This window comes from Wyeomyia smithii, chromosome 1 (genome assembly GCF_029784165.1).
Source record: "Wyeomyia smithii strain HCP4-BCI-WySm-NY-G18 chromosome 1, ASM2978416v1, whole genome shotgun sequence".
NCBI classification, from domain to species: domain Eukaryota; kingdom Metazoa; phylum Arthropoda; class Insecta; order Diptera; family Culicidae; genus Wyeomyia; species Wyeomyia smithii.
The window spans coordinates 92,110,355-92,128,372 of record NC_073694.1 but is presented as its reverse complement, the minus strand read 5'-3'; the positions used below and the strand labels follow the sequence as shown (position 1 = coordinate 92,128,372).

Here is an 18,018-nt window from a genome sequence, read left to right as displayed (position 1 = left end):
ATGGCAAACCAGACTATTCAGGCGTACCAACGTCACTTCTAGTGCAAAATGTTGAAATGGTTTTGCTCTTTTGCAAGAGAAGTGACGTTGGCATAAGAACTCAATGCATTTACATAAATGAACGTGTTAAAGCAATGGGGTACGATTTTCATCATATTTACTCAGATTCTATCAGATCAGATTGCGTGATAAAGCGCTTCTGGTAATTTGCGAACGATTTAGATTAAATCGCTTCTGTAGCGATTTTGTGCTTTTGGCGTTTACGTCAAAATCCCAGCCCATGGCAGTATAGGTTTCTTCTTTGGCAATTTTCATTTTTCGTTTGCATTCGCCCTGAAGCATCTTTGCGATTGGTAATACCATTCACAGTGAATACTGATCGGAATTGATCTGAGATGACAAGGCTTCTGAAACGATGTATTCTCATCCGATCGCTCAATATCCCTTCGGATGACTTGAGTAAATCGTAGCCAATACGAGTCAAACACGAAGGTAATCATATTACGTTTTAATAACTATTCATCGCCCACAAGCCACTCGTAACAGTTCAGTTCACCATAGGCGTTGTTTCCATTGCTGAGTGGATACACTGTTGCCACGTGCTGTTGTGCTTCGGCAATAACGAATGAATACGAATGCAACGAAGTGATATTCAGCAGCCCTGCGTGTGGGTCGTTGCTAAGCAATCGCAATAACCATTATCAGATTATCAGTAACGATAAACTTCGTTTGCGTTTAGTGGAATACTCACAATTACTTCATTATTCGATCGCTTTATTTGAGCTTTTAATCTTCGCCTACCGGTACAATGGCAATCATTTGTTTTTCTTGCACAAACGATTTGTCAAAGGAGGAGGAAATAACATGTAAAGGATTTTGCAAGTCGACCTTCCATCTTCAATGTGTCAAACTCAAGAAAGATATTAGGGATATTGTTCGGAGTAGCGGACAATTGTTCTGGATGTGTGCTGCTTGCACAAAAATGATGAATAATGCAACCTTTCGACAAGCAATCGCCTCCACCAACGAGGCTATGCTTCATCTTGAGGTGCAACAAAACAAAGTGCTAGAGGAGTTGTGAAGTGAAGTACAAAAAAACACCGCAAAGATCAATACCATTCTTGATCTAACTCCCCGCACCCCTAAGCGTGCCGCGGTTTTCAACTTCCCTGCACAAAATGCTAAACGTCCTCGAGTCGGTACCAGCGTGGAAACATCAGTGCCGAATCAACGCGTTGAACTTGTCGGGAACAGAGAAATCGAACCTGATATAATAGTGCCACTCGCTCGAGAGGATACAAAGTGCTGGTTGTACTTGTCGAAATTTGATCCACGCGCCACCGTGGACGAAATTTCTAGATTGGTACGCAGCAATTTGGATATCGAGCCGGCTTCGATAGTTGAAGTAGTAAAGCTAGTTCCCCGTGGCCGTAGACTGGATGAACTAACCTATGTTGCTTTCAAAGTGGGAGTGAACTCGGATTATAAGGAGAAAGCCATGTCTGCCTCGTCTTGGCAGAAGGGTATTTATTTCCGGGAATTCGAATTTACCCGTGGTGGCCAACCGAAGCCGTTTCGTGTCTCTCCGCCAGTCCAGCCAAACAACGAACAACCAAACAATGAGCAGCCTCCGACAGTCTAGTTCGATTTCACCCATGCCGTTGCTTCCCGCTACAGGACACAATGTGTTTACCTCTCGTTTGCCTGAGCCGTCTGTTAAAGAAACGAGTGATAGCAGAAAGAAAAGCGAAATTAACTTGCATATATACTACCAGAATGTAAACAGTATCCGGAGTAGTGGCCGTCTTCAAGCAGTTTTCATGTCTGCACTGGAGCGCGATTTCGACATTTACGCATTCTGTGAAACAAATTTAGATGAATCAATCCATAACCAATTTGTATTCCCACCATCGTTTGCAGTTTACCGTTGTGATAGATCCTTAACCAATTCCGATAAGAGCAGTGGTGGCGGTGTTCTCATTGCTGTTAATGAACGGCTTTGTAGCAATGTAGCTTTTGAATCCTCCTGCAATGAACAAATAACCGTTAAGATTCAATTAGGAAAAACGGAGCTTATTCTATGTTGTGTATATTTACCTCCCGACTCGAACTTTTGCCGTTTTGCATCGTACGTTGAAAGCATGCGAAACATAGTCGATTCGTCACTTGAAGCTGAAAGTAAAATTATTGTAATGGGCGATTTCAATCTGAAAAATACGATCTGGTGCCGTGAAACTGAAAATAATTTACATCTCTTACCGTTTTATGTCCGTCAACCAGAAGAAGAGCTCCTTGTTGATTCTATGGCTGCTTGCGGTTTTTTCCAAGTTTGCGACATCCCGAATCGAAACAATAGATTTTTAGATTTGTTGTTTACCACTGACGATGAGTGCTGCCGGGTCGAGGTGAGTGATCCAGTGATTAGGAATGAAGTGCACCACAATGCCATGTCAATTGACGTTAATATTAGAGAGCTGCCTGGACCAGACGAAACACAAAAGAAAATGGTTTTGGACACTCATCTTATCGATGATGCTGTGAGTGCACACATAACCGAAGAATTACTACATGTAGACTGGCACAACGCTTTTGTCTGTGATGATGCATTTAGCATGGAAGATAGTATGCCCAGCGTTGCTTCTATGTTAGGTGGAAACAGCAACTGACTTCAATGTTGTTGTCTTCTATTTTGTGGTTTATGGTATATTGGCGCATCATTGTAAAATGCGAAAAGTTAAAGCTAAGTTCAATTATCCGGCATGGTTTGATCAAGAAACTATAACACTGCTTACACAGAAAAAGAAGCTTTATAATAGATTCCGTCGAACAAAGTCAGAAGTTGATGAAAATGCGTATAGGCAAACCAGAAACGCCTTTAAAGCCTGTATCAGACTAACCGTTATAGCGGTTGACCGTTACCGTTCCGTTCCTTCTCGACCAAGCAGAGCACAGCGGTCGACCGTCGCTTGTTGTTGTTGTAAAAAATAGAATTATTTCTATTTTTGCCGCCAACCGTTCCCAACGGTTGGCGACTGCTGTCATTGCCATGACGAAGGCAAACGTGCCTTTTCACACCTACACAAATTCACATTTAGAGACATGTCAAATAAAAATGTGTGTTTCTCTTTTTGGCACACACGACAGCCAGTCAAAACATTGATAGCACCGGCAACGCTGGTTGGCGATGTCAATTTTCGACCAATGCACACTGGCAAAAATGAATCCAAATTCCCACTAATTAAAAGTCGCTGGGCTGGATACCTTAAATATAGCATTTCTTATGTAAAATTAGCCAATAAATCGATAGGTGATATTTTCATTCTGTGCAGGGCACGGGAAAGGGTCTATATTTCCAAAAATACGCAAAAATAGGGTGAAAAGAGGCGAAAAAGACCATTTCCCGTGCCCTGTCCGAAATGAAACCATCGCCAATCAATTTGTTGACCAATTTTACATAAGAAATGCTATGTTTAAGGTATCCAACCCAGCGGCTCTTAATTAGTGGGAATTTGGATTCATTTTTGCCAGTGTGCGTTGGTCGAAAATTGACATCGCCAACCAGCGTTGCCGGTGCTATCAATGTTTTGACTGGCTGTCGTGTGTGCCAAAAAGAGAAGCACACATTTTTATTTGACATGTCTCTAAATGTGAATTTGTGTAGGTGTGAAAAGGCACGTTTGCCTTCGCCATGGCAATGACAGCAGTCGCCAACCGTTGGGAACGGTTGGCGGCAAAAATAGAAATAATTCTATTTTTTGCAACAACAACAAGCGACGGTCGACCGCTGTGTTCTGATTGGTCGAAAAAGAACGGAACGGTAGCGGTTGACCGCTACAACGGTTAGTCTGATACAGGCTTAAAAACAGACACCGGTCACAGCATCGGCTGTACATGGATGAGCTGCAACGAAACATTCAATCAAACCCTAAGCATTTTTGGAAGTTCGTGAACGATAAGCGCAAAAATAGTGGTATTCCCACGAATGTTGTATATAATTCTAAGAAAAAAGAAAGTATTCAGGATGCCGCTGACTTGTTTGCTGAGCATTTCAAAAGTGTCTATGACCATAATGCTTCTGGTAATGTGCCTCAATTCGCGTCCTCCGAATCTAGTATGCCCATTCTAGCCGTATCTATGGAAACAATTCGTGAGAAAATATTGTCGCTGGATGTATCTAAGGGATCGGGACCGAACGGTATACCGAATTCATTGTTGCGAAGCTGTGTGGATGGTTTTTTGCTTCCGCTTCTCACGCTCTTCATTCATCTTCAACGAAAGGAATTTTCCCGAAAATCTGGAAGATATCGCATATTGTTCCCATCCATAAGAATGGTTCGAAAATATCAGTCGCAAATTATAGAGGCGTAGCTATCCTTTCAGCAATACCAAAGATGTCTGAAAGCATTTTTTACGAACATGCATATAAGTGGATTGAACCACAAATCCTCAGTTGCCAGCACGGATTTTTGAGAAAACGCTCCACCGTGACAAATTTAGTGGAATTTGTATCTAGAACAATACACTGGATGACAAAAGGCTACCAGGTTGATACAATATATACAGACATGTCTAAAGTATTTGACTTGGTCAACATAGATGCGATTATTGCTGTGCTAAGAAAGTATGGTTTAAATGGAGTATGTTTAAAATGGATACATTCGAATTTGTCTGGCCGGCTGCAATACGTTAGACTTCATAAGACAAACTCGAAATCGTTCGCATCTAGCTCGGGGGTGCCTCAGGGATGCCATTTGGGTCCTCTGCTGTTCATTATTGTCATGAATGAACTCCCGGGTCTGCTTACTGACGTTTTCATACTAATATATGCGGATGATGTAAAGATTTTCATGCCAATACGATGCCCGAAGGATTGTGTGACGCTTCAGAACAATTTGTGCCGCTTTCTTGTTTTTTGTCAAATGTTTGGTCTAAACGTCAACGTCTCTAAATGTTGCGTAGTGTCATTTGGTCGTAAAACCAACAAAATCGCTTACGACTACAGCTTAGGTACAGATGTAGTTAAAAGAACGACCTGCCATTGTGACTTAGGTGTAGAATTGGACAGCGAGTTAACTTTTAGAAGACACATCGAGAAGGTAGTGACGAAAGCAAACTCACAATTTGGTATGGTAAAACGTTTTGGCCGTGAACTGAATGATCCCTATACAATTGTTGCAATATACAACGGACTGGTCCGCACAAGGATTGAGTATGCTAGCGTGGTTTGGCGGCCGTACTATAATGTACATGTTAACCGGATTGAACGAGTACAGAAAAAGTTTGTACGGTTTGCGCTGCGCAATCTTGGATGGAGAGACGAAATGCCTGACTATCTGTCTTTATGCATGCTAGTGGGAATCAATAGCCTTGGAGACCGTAGAATGCAGATCGACGTCCTATTTCTAAGGGATCTGGACTCAGGGAAATATAGTGCACCGTACTTATGCAGCCAATTGACGAGGTACGAAGTTAGAGCCGATCTAAGAAGGGTAAGGCCGTTCCACTTGTCGAACAGGGTTCAAAATTATGCCAGGAATGAGCCGTTATATAGAATGATGGCTGCCTACAATAATCTTTGGCCATATGTAAAACTGAAGATGTCAACGGAACAGTTGTAAACTAACCTTAGGCAATATTTTAACAGTAATGTGTAATACCTTTTTTTTTAAGTCTGATAACGGGGAAATCCCATATATCAATAAAGACCATTATTATTATTAAGTGGGGTTAATGGCCGCGAATTTAAAATAGCTGCTATTTGGTGAATAATAGTGTTAAGCTCAACGTTAGCGGATTGTTGCCGATTGTTCGTCGAAAATGACCTTTGAACGATTTTACCGCCGCCTCCCATAACCCACTAAAGTTGGGGGAGCGAGCCGGTATAAATTTGAATTCGATATCATCATCTTTTGCTGCTGCTACCATTTTATATTGAAATTGTTGATCAATTAGTTGTTGACGGAGCTCTTTGAGCTTTGAGCTTTCCGCTCCAACAAAATTAGTAGCGTTGTCGCATATCACCAGAGATGGTCTGCCCCTGATCGCCACGAATCTCCGAAATGCTGCCAAAAACGTCTGGGTGGATAAATCTGCTGTGACGTCACACCCTGCGAAGAACCCAATGCTCCGTCACGAGCCTTATAATTAAAGTTTAATTTTGTTCCTAGGAGGGCATAGCCTTCTGCTATGCTTTAGTCAGGCGAAACATTCGGTTCCCTTGACAGAGGACCGCGAACGTCTCTGTCAACACTCTATGTATCAACAGATTATGCCACAGGTGGCAAAGAACTTCGCGCAGCCTTCTGCTGTGCTACAGGCAAACAAACTCGAATAAAATAAACAAGTTTTGTGTTATAAACAAAACAGAAGTCGCCGGTTCAACGGTGTTGATGCTCTCGCATGCGTTCTATCGTACATGCGGTACTAGATTATAGGTTAAGAGATTAGTAAGGTAAACAGAGAGTGGAGAAAGTCTCTCTCTCTGAGTTACCGGTAGGGTATATTTAAGTAGTGATGTACGAAAATAAAGTCAGTTAGTCCACCGTTATCTTGTGTATTAATTCCGCGCCAAAGGCGCGTACAGGGATATCTAGTAGAAGAATTCCCTGGTAGGTTATAACCTACACATCTGGTGACAGCGCGTGGTCTTGTCCACGCCATTGAATATTTTCTTTAATCGGACGTATCTCGGAAGTCAGACGCGGTCGTAAACTCGGTCGTAGTAATCACGCTAAGGGAGCAAAAAGAAAAAGTAGTGGTTTAAATATCTGTGGTTCAGTGAAAAATGAAATAGTTTTTCGGAGTTTTAATCCAAGTAGTGCTCGCGGAAGAAAAAGAGTGTGTTATTTAAAGAAAAAAAAAAAAAGGAAAAAAAAAAGAGAACTGAAGAAAAAGTACTTAACGATTTATCGAGGTCAGCAGCTTGGAAAGTAGTGCTGCTAGTGAAAGAGAAAAAAGAAAAGAGAAACGAAAATCGAGAAAAGACGTTGACAAAAAGTGTTCCCTTTTCTCGCTTTTTGCATGGAAGTGAACTGAGTTGGTGGCAAACCCAAGCGAGTGACATTCGTATGCGGGGAAAAGGTGCTGTGTTTTGCTGCTGAAGACGACTTGTAAAGTGCGATCGTTTTTTTCATGTAAGTGTCAGTTTCGACGTTGGCAGATATTCGATATAGTGAATTGTCGTATTAAGAAGGTGCCGAAGTTACGTAGTGGAAATTGAAGTCAACAACGATGACCGGCCCTGTGTCAAGGATACTCGGGTGAGTGAGTCATTTCCTTTTTTATTATGCGGCATATTGCAAAAGCAGAATAGGTGTTAGACGGTTATGACCATAAATGTCAAGATTAAAAGAGCTTAAGGATTATGTCTACCAGGAGTACCATAATCTGAGCAATAACATAAACAGGCCGAGAACGCGGGCAGCAGTCGCTAATAGAAGAAAATTATTAAGCGACGCCTTAAACGACTTTTCGGAAATTTTAAAAGAGTATGAAAATTCGAATTTAACGCCAGAACATTGGAATAGATTAACAGATCAGTACACACTCCTTCAATCGAAAGTGTGTCTGGCATTGAAAATCTTAAATAACTCGGCGATTGTTCCTGAGCCAAACAGAAATAGAAGATTATCAGAAAATTGTCTTGAGTTTGAGACATCAGATCTTGCAGAAGATCAGTTGGCGAACTTAGAGCGATCGGTGATTTTTGAAGATCCCCCGCTTTCATCGACCCTTGTAGAAACTCAGGAATCAGGGGAGGAGAAGCACGACGGAGAGCGCGGAAACCGCGCAAGCGCACTTGAACAATTAGAAAAATTAGAAGAAGAATTTGTTAAAAAAAGCCTCCAAATCAGCGAGGTAGAAATTCAAGACACACCCAGTTTTGGGGATCATATCGAAAATTTAAAAAACATATTCTGTAGAAGCAGTTTTATTATTGGGAAACAACTAAATAAAATGAATATGAGCCGAGCGGCAGATTACGTTTTCCCGAAGGCGGACGCACTGCAATGCATCCCAGAATTCAGGGGACACAAAGATGAACTGGAAGCGTTCCTATACCATGTTCAGCATTTCGCAGACGAAATCCCAGAAAACGGGTCACACAGTGCACTAATTTATGTAGTCCTACTAAAACTAAAAGGCAAAGCAGCGGCAGTTTTGCCTCGGATCAAGGCGGAGAGCTGGCCAGAGGTCAAACGCAACTTGATCAAAGAATTCGGTTCCATTGAGAACATCGAGTCGGTAATAAAACGGATCGAAACGCTACGACAGGAACCGAGCGAAGATTACAGCGCATATAAAAGGAGAACGATAGAGATAAAGGAATTGCTGGATACATTTGAAAAGAATCAGGAGGGTGCAGCGGGTTCTGCAATGGAAAGAAGCCTCAGGATTCATTTTATTGGGGGTTTGCGGAATTCACATCTGAAGTTAATGGCGGGAGGAAATAAAAAATTGAGCTTAGACGAGCTGCTGGACCTACTGGAGGAACGAGGGGAGGAATGCGAACAACTCGCGGATGTAGAAAACAGACTACGCTGTTTAGATCTACTGGAGCAAGAGAAAGAGAGAGGCGGTAGGCGCTGGCAACCGAATGGAACAGGTAGTAACACCCAGGGAGGAGGCCGGGATGGTTTCAACAGAGCCGGGGGCTCGCAGAACAGGGGCAATGAGCGATTTAGCAATCGCCAGCGGCAGATCAATTATACACGAAATAACGAGGCCCAAGATTACAGACAGCAGCCAGGTGGGAACAGTAGCAGCACCAACAACTACAATTACAATAACAATCGTAACTACAGGGAAAACGCTAATAGGGGAAACGAGCGACAACAAAATAACGGGAACTACGGAAGCCAGTCAGGGAGCGGCTGGTCTAATCAGGGTAGAAACCTTGACAGCAACCAAACCAACCAACATAATAATAACGATCGCTACCAAGGTTCACAGGGAGCGCGTTGGAACGGGTACATACACCAAACCGAATCGCAAGATTGGCGGGTTGCCGCTCGGAATAACAACCAGCAAAGCAATCGAAATAGTTACAATAATGATGGGTATGACAACAATCGATATAATGACCGCCAGTATCACCACCATGATGATGGTTTTAATTACGGCAGCAATAGAGGAAGATCGCCCGGGCGCGGAAATTACAATAATAATAATGGTAGATATAATGATGCGTACGATCGCCAATTTCGAAGCCGAGGCTACGAGCGCTACCAACAATCAAAAAACTAGGTCGCCGGGGGCCCGACGGCAACGCCAGCCGGGCACCCCGACCGATGAATAGAAATAATTTTGTAAGGAACAAATTTAACAAACCGGTCGAGAACATTTCTCCCAATGTTGGAAATGAGCACGATATTTTTCCAAATTATTCCAGGTGGAGTGACGATGATACGCACGGTTGCTCACAATATGTGTTAAGTATAAATCAGCCCAACGGAGGGGCGAAGAACTCGGGGAACGAAAATCATGGGATGAAGGACCCGTTTGCGAAAGAATACTTTAGCGATGATTTCGCGGAATTATGCCAGGACGTCGATTGGCGGAGAATCACTGACGAGCCCAGCCACATAGAGATAACGGACTGGAGAACAGCATGTAACCACATACGGGACAATAGTGCCTGTGTGGCGAAGCGAGTCTACTTTGACACCAGCCGGCGGCTTATGATTACACTGCTGGCAAAACAAAATGTGCAGCAAACGCTGAACTTGATTTTGGACACAGGCGCGTGCGCGAATATGTTAAGCATGCATGTTGCAGAAAAATTGAATGTGCATATAAACAGACAAGACACAAACACTTTTGAGGGCATTGGTCGCGGGATCGTGCGAACCTTAGGAACGGTTATCCTGGATTTATTAGTCGGGAACTTTTTGATTCCGGCAGAGTTTCACCTGATGAACGTTTTACCGGCGGACGGCATAATCGGGGTAGAATTTTTGAAAAAACACACCCTCCAGATAGGGAATAACTTCGACTATATTGTGTTTAAAAAACACGGCAACAGGGGTCCGGATAGTTTGGGCCCATGGAGCGTGCCTAGAGCGGAAGTCCTTAGTCGGCATGTGTTTTTAGCAGCAAGAAATAGAGTCATGGTGCAAAGCCAACTGAGAAACAACATCGCTAATGAGAATGCCACAGCCTGCGTGGAACCTAGAGAAGGTCCCAACATAGGCGGAGAAATACCCCATGCGTATGGAGGGCCGAAGGACACACCTCGTGACAGGGAAAATACGATAATGACCGAGTTAGATCTTAACTCTAGGCTAGATTATGACCTATTAGAGCATAAACTAACACCAGAGTCAAAAGGAAATGCAAGAATTGAAAAACTACGGCAAGTGCTGAATTTGGCGCACTTGCCTGATAGAGAATTCAGGACAGTGAAGAATATAGTTGAAAGCTATGCAGATATTTTCTTTTTCGAGGGCGACAAGTTAACTACTACTGACGCCGCCGTACACACGATAGAAACTTCATCGGAGGTGCCTATCAATAAGCGGCAATATAGATTTCCGGAGGCCACGAAACGGCACATTAATAAGGAAATCGATGAAATGAGGGCGCAGGGTATTATTAGACCCAGCACTAGTCCCTGGAATGCACCGGTGTTATGTGTACCAAAGAAACCGGGTGCTGACGGAAATAAAAGATACAGAATTGTGGTAGACTTTAGATCATTGAACGAAGTTACCAAGCCATTTGTATACCCAATACCTCTTATAAATGAGATATTGGATAATGTTGGAGGAGCAAAATTTTTCTCCTCAATTGATTTAAAATCGGGGTTCTATCAAGTCCCGATAGACCGCCGAGATGCGGCTAAGACGGCGTTTTCCACTCCCAAAGGCCACTTCGAATTTACACGGATGCCGATGGGGTTAAAGAACAGCCCCTCAACATTCCAAAAACTTATGAATACTGTTCTCTTTGAGATAGGGGACGTGAAAGCTTTTGTCTACCTCGATGACATTATAGTTTTCGGTGACACTATCACCGACCATAATGATAACTTGCGAAAAGTATTACAAGCTTTGCGCAAACATAACTTAAAAATAGAACCATCAAAGTGTCAGTTTTTGAAAAAGGAACTGGAATATTTGGGTCATGTCGTTAATGAAGAAGGCATAAAACCCACCAATGCAAATATTAAGGCCATTCAAAGCCTTAAGCCACCCACAAACGTAAAAGGTATAAGGTCATTTCTGGGAACAGTAAATTTTTACGGGAAGTTTATCCCCAACATCGCGGGAGAGCGCAAGCCGCTGAATGATTTGTTGAAGAAAGACGCTAAATTTGTGTGGGGAAAAGAATGTCAGGAAGCGTTCGAATTCCTTAGAAACGCGCTGATTACAGAGCCAGTTTTAGTCCGGCCAGATTATCAAGACACTTTCGTTATTACGACAGACGCTAGCAATTATGCTATTGGAGCCGTCCTGTCGAATGAAAAATCCATGCACCGGCCGATCGCGTTCGCGAGTCGTGCACTTGTAGGTGCAGAGACCAGATATCATATCATAGAAAAGGAACTATTGGCTATTGTATGGGCCATAGAATACTTCAAACATTACATTTTTGGTCAAAGGTTTATCGTTTACACAGACCACAGACCACTTATAGCGATTTGGAGGCTCAAAGAGACATCTCCAACGCTGACAAGATTGAGACTAAAGTTGCAGGGTTTGGAATGCAGCATCAGGTATAAACAGGGTAGCGAAAATATAGTCGCCGATTTTTTGTCACGTTTATCAGATGGGACGTGTCAGGGGCAGGAAAGTTCACCCCACAGGCAGATAGCCATGATTACGCGCCAGCAGAAACGCCTGCTAGAGCAGCAGAAGAACGCTTCGGATGATTTGAACGGCACAATACAAGATTTGAGTGCCATAGACATTGCGGACATCGCTGAGGACGAGGATGAGCAACAACTCGTCAACATTTCATATGATGACTTTTCACAGGCATTATCAAATGACCTGATACCAAGTGAGACGGTGGAAGTCTCGAAGAGAATATTGGACGAGAGGAATATCGAAGCTCGTCTTGTCATTTTGAACAGTCGGACGGCGTACAGAGAACTTCAGACACTGTATCAGCTGTCACAAGGATTGAAAGACTACGTAGAGGATGGTGTACTCAAATTTAAAGACAAGAAGGTGGGCGGTTTCATAGTAGACGGCAGCGAAAGTTCATTAATCGATTGCCGGAAATTTTTTTCACAATTTTCAGATAGCTTCAATAAGAGCCCCACGGCAGTAAAGGGAGCCGGGGTCATTCACCTAATATCATTCAGAAAAATCAAGCAACAGGAAGTTCTGCAAATGATTCAGTTCCTAGCGGGTAAGCTAGAAAAACAAATAGTATTATATAATGCTAATAGCGGGCGTACAGTAATTGCGCCAGATCAAGTGGAAACAATTTTAAAGGAGTTTCACGATGCACCCCTAGGAGGGCACGTAGGAGCGCGACGAATGCGCCAAAGAATTGGCACACTTTTTACGTGGGCTACGATGAAACGGGATATCGAGAACTACGTTCGGCAGTGTGATTCCTGCCAAAAGAACAAAATTGGAAGATCAAACAAGATACCGATGCAGATCACCACAACCGCATCGGAGCCATTTGAAAAATTATACATGGATATAGTAGTATTACCCGAGTCCGACTTAGGAAATCGTTATGGTCTGGTCATGCAGGACGACCTAACTAGATATTTAACTGTCGCACCTATGGAAAACCAAGAAAGCCAGACGGTAGCGAGGACTTTTGTAGAGAATTATATTTGCAAATTTGGCGTACCGTTGGAGTTAGTTACAGATAACGGTGCGAATTTTGTAAGCACACTCATGAAAGATGTGTGCAAAATTTTGAAAATTAAGAAAATAACGACGAGTCCGTACCACCCACAAGCAAATTTGGTGGAAAGATCTAATCGGGAGTTAAAAACTTACCTAAGGCAATTTATTGGCGGAAAACCGCACACGTGGGATAACTTACTCCCATTTTTTACGTTTCAGTATAATACTTCATTAAACTCATCAACGGGGTACACCCCTTTCGAATTGTTGTATGGACGTACAGCACGCATTCCCACCTCCATTTACAAGCGGAATGGAGTGGACAATTTGACATATGAAACATATACACAAGAGATGAAAAAAATATTTTTTGACCTCCACGCGAACGCACAAGCCAACCTGAAAAAGAGTAAAGAGAACCGCAAACAAATTTACGACAGATCATCTAATGATTACAAACCCATGTGGGGTGAACAAGTATTAGTGAAGGCCGTAGCGACTGGTGCAGGCCAAAAGCTTCAGAACATATGGAGAGGACCATATGAAGTAGTGGACATTCCAAGCGAAATGACCACAGTAATTAGAAACGGAAATCGTTTAGAAAAAGTTCATAATAACCGGCTTAAGCGTTATTATGACTGAATATATGAACTTAAACTATGCTGTTAAGGTTAACGGACAGAATATATTTAATGAAATACGATATTGGAGGGCATGAGTTATAATAGCAAGCACCTAAAACTGTATGAAAAAGTAAGGTGGAAGTAAAATATAGGCGTGAAAAAATACGAAAAGTCGCCGAGAAAGATGAATGATTTTATTGAAGAAGCAGAACCAAACGAAAAAAATATACTGAAGTTAAGGCGTGAAGAAATAGAAAAAGTCGCCGAAAATATCAAGAGCCTTTCAATGACAGGAATCAAAAGGCGTAACAAGGTTTAAAAAAGGAAATGACGTGAAAAAATACGAAAAGTCGCCGATAGAGATATACAGCCTTGGAGGATACCGGTCAAATGGCATAACACAATTGAAAAAATTAAAATACGAATGGAGGCGTGAGGGACGAGTAACCCAGCCGATAACAGTTAAATAAATAGAAAACTTGGGGAATTTGAATGACTAGAATGACCTGGAAGGTGGTGATGGAAAATTAAAGAGTTAATAGAAATTGAAACAGCATTTGTTTGTTTTTTGTAAAATGCAAATGTAAACATGGGAAAATTATATAGTGAACAAAGACCTCATGAAAACGAGATTTGATTAATGGCTGATGGCCCAATGAGAAAAGAAAACCGATTAATGAAGTATTGGATTTTTTTTTCTTTTTTGAAAGGGAGAAAACTTAAATGACGGAAAACAATAGAACTAGGAGAGACTTTGACAAGAAGGCTAAACCTACCGGACAAGGAGACTGCTGACTTTAAGAGATTCAGACTATTCTAATTTTAGTTAAGGACGAGCGAATGTAGACAACGGGGGTGGTTACCCAAAATGATTGACGGGAGTGCAAATTGAGTGAGAGAAAAACAAGGGAATAACCGGCCCAGGATGATTGAGTGTGCGAGTTTTCGTTTATTTCCTAACCTTCTTATCTTTCAGGAATCTCTAAAGCGGGCGGTCGCACCTTCGGACGGAAGGGGGAGAGGTATTATGCAGACTACTGCATACCAGGAGAAGTGTAAGTAGTGTAAGTATGACAGTAGCAAGAGACAAATCGAAAATTAAATAATTACAGATTCAAAAAGAGATGCAAAAAAAAAAAAATTAAAGAATAAAGCAGATGAGAAAGTGACGGGTCATTTTAGGTGCAAATAGAAGATGATATGAGGTGTTAAGAACACGTCAGTTATTAGATGAACATTGTAAACGAAGACAGAAGAAAACGCTAAATATTTAATCAACGCGGTTTGTACAATGAAAAGATTTATTTATGAATCAGACAGGAAATACTTGACAAAGGACAAGAAAAGATTGAACCAATGCGGTTTGTTCGATGAAAACATGATGAAACAAAAACAGAGAGATAAAAAAATAATACATTGTGCGGAAACAGATTTATTTTATTGAAAACTGTTATTAGAAGAAGGAGGAAAATATTTGGAAAGAACGCAAAATGAAGAAAATATGTAACCAAAGCAAAGCTACTTGATAAAATTGAAGAAAGTTATTTGAAGAACATAAGCACATTTGATGAGAAAAAAAAACTAATAATGAGCCACAAGACAAGTTAAACTGATATTTTAACGCGGAATAAAGAATGAGAAAGCCTAATACAGATAAATGGAATTGATACGTGACGCAATGATTTGTTATGTCAAACAAAAAAAAAAAAAAACATCGAATACCAAAGTTAGAGAATGTATGATAAAAAAAAAAGTAAACAATGCACATTTTGTTATGTTTGTAAAATTGAATACTAATAGAGATGAACAACTTAGTAGGGGAAGAGAAACCAGATTATGTCATCCGAAAAGAAGAATAATACGGGCCTAGATTGTAAGCAGAAGCGTAGGGTAGAAAATAGAATGTAAGAAGCCCGTACGCGAGTGAACAGTAGTTTTAAACAGCAAGTGGAAAAAGTAACGAAACCAAAAAAGAATTGATAAAATAATGGCAAAAAAATAATGCACCACTTGCTAAGTTGGGCAACTAGCATCTAAGAATTGACAACGAGACGAGTTCCTGATCCTCGAAGACGACCGAGGTGATTACAACGGATGCTGAGATGGGGACATACCATAATGCCCAGTATGACGCGAAAAGGGAAGCAGACGGTTTTGAGGGGAGTTGAACGGCGGGTGTCTATGGTCGAGATGGAGGTAAAGCCAAACGATATTACCAAGAGGAGACGAGCAGTATCCAGTTTTTGAAGAGGCCAGATGTGCAACAGAATTCATTCAATGCGGCTCATGGTCGAGCCAGAATCGAGACTTCAGCGCGAAGAAGAATACAGCAAACTACACAGCAAAGGGCGTAATAATTTGTTCCAAATATATATTACTCATTGAGAGTTATTGACTTCTACAAATAAGGATTCGAGGTCAAAGCCAAACAAGCAAAATGACGCTATAAAATTTTGCTCGTGTTTAATCAACTATGGTCTTTACGCACTACGCTTCGAAAATGTGCACACATGCTAGCGGGTAATTGGACACCCCGCGCAGACAGTTAAAGATGATAAACCAAGTGACCGCAGAGCCAGTGGCAATCGCAAATCTTTTTGCCACACGGCGCATAACAATACTATAAGCCAAACAAAAATACAGCCGATCTATGCCAAAGGGGCACGGCTAACCCAACATTGAAGTTCAACAACACACTCTGAACAATCGTAAAACAAGCAGCTGAACTGCAGCCTTAAATAAAAGTGCAATGATAACCATTGAACTATTGAAAATAACCCGATGAAGCCTTAAAGATGAGTTCGCGAGGATGACATCACAAACAACCGATGAGAACCTCTACTGCCAGACGCACCCTCCCGTTTCAAACCCCCTGTAACCCGTCGCTTGAATCCGACAGCCAAGCAGCGGATATCTACAAGGCGCAGCGCACCAGGCGAGCGAACATTTGTCAATTTGTTATGAAGAAAATCCATGTCTGAAAACGTTAATTTATGTAGAAATGATATGTATCACTATTGTAATTAATTGAATTTTACGTGCAAAGGAAAGAAGGAATATCATGAAAACGAATATGTATATAGTTGCATAAAAACTAGAATAATTGTAATAGAAAAATAATTGCAATAAAAAACAAAAAAAAGAGAAAAACACACCTATCGGCCATCAGAACAGACCGTGTGTCCATTGTCTCTTCTAGATAATGGCCAACTAGGCGGGGTGGCAGATGTGACGTCACACCCTGCGAAGAACCCAATGCTCCGTCACGAGCCTTATAATTAAAGTTTAATTTTGTTCCTAGGAGGGCATAGCCTTCTGCTATGCTTTAGTCAGGCGAAACATTCGGTTCCCTTGACAGAGGACCGCGAACGTCTCTGTCAACACTCTATGTATCAACAGATTATGCCACAGGTGGCAAAGAACTTCGCGCAGCCTTCTGCTGTGCTACAGGCAAACAAACTCGAATAAAATAAACAAGTTTTGTGTTATAAACAAAACAGAAGTCGCCGGTTCAACGGTGTTGATGCTCTCGCATGCGTTCTATCGTACATGCGGTACTAGATTATAGGTTAAGAGATTAGTAAGGTAAACAGAGAGTGGAGAAAGTCTCTCTCTCTGAGTTACCGGTAGGGTATATTTAAGTAGTGATGTACGAAAATAAAGTCAGTTAGTCCACCGTTATCTTGTGTATTAATTCCGCGCCAAAGGCGCGTACAGGGATATCTAGTAGAAGAATTCCCTGGTAGGTTATAACCTACACACTGCTACTAGCTCTATGTGAATAGCCTTGGTTACGAGACAGATAAAAATTGCAATGAAGCATTTAATAGGAACACTGCGCCGAACTGGCTATCGCATGTAAAATGGACCGCAGAGATCTACCCCAACGTTCAGGAAAACAGCTGCCGGCGTGACACGAACGGATGGTAAATCCACAGAGAACAGACATTCATGTTCATATAAAGAAATTTGAAAATCGTGTGTAAAAATTTGAATCCAAATACATTAATACACTAACGACATCTGTCTTGTGGTGCCCCAGTTGCACTGCATAAATATCGCTGTATCGATATGTTATCGATATATGTGCTTGGTTTTTAAGTGACACGAGCGCCACATATCGGGAGCATTACCACTTACTGTTAAATGACGGTTGCATGTTTTTAAACATCTTTTGAAAATAAGATGAACGTCTGTTCTCTGTGGTAAATCTGCCATTATTTGCTCATGCAGTTTGGGTATAGCTTGAAAGCATTGCACACACTCATGAATGACCTTACGTGCGATATCGCGAGCTCGAGTTGGCCAGAATTTCTTTCGGATAGAGGCTATAAGTAATTACTGGCTAGCGTGGAAAAGTTTGCGATGATAATGGTCAAAAATTAATCTGGTGAGTACATGCTTATGGTGCATAATCATAGGATGCTCCGAGTGTCCGAAATCGGAGCATTGGCAAGTCGCCCTCCAATACGCATTATACATTCTATCAATTGGGGATCATGTGCGAGAAGAACGGATGATGATCGAACTTGTCGGCCTTTGGAGAGATTTGAAATTTCCTCCGGAAAGCTTTTCTGCTG

At 41.7% G+C, this 18,018-nt stretch overlaps 1 long non-coding RNA gene across 1 annotated transcript; it reads right to left on the bottom strand.

Moving 5' to 3' along the window:
- Positions 1 to 1,587: 1,587 nt before the first annotated feature.
- Positions 1,588 to 2,028, bottom strand: LOC129718588 (uncharacterized). The gene is made up of 3 exons (XR_008726975.1): positions 1,926 to 2,028; positions 1,773 to 1,858; positions 1,588 to 1,713 (listed from the first exon to the last, which is right to left on the bottom strand). It is a non-coding gene; the product is annotated as an uncharacterized LOC129718588 (long non-coding RNA).
- Between the last annotated feature and the right edge of the window lie 15,990 nt (positions 2,029 to 18,018).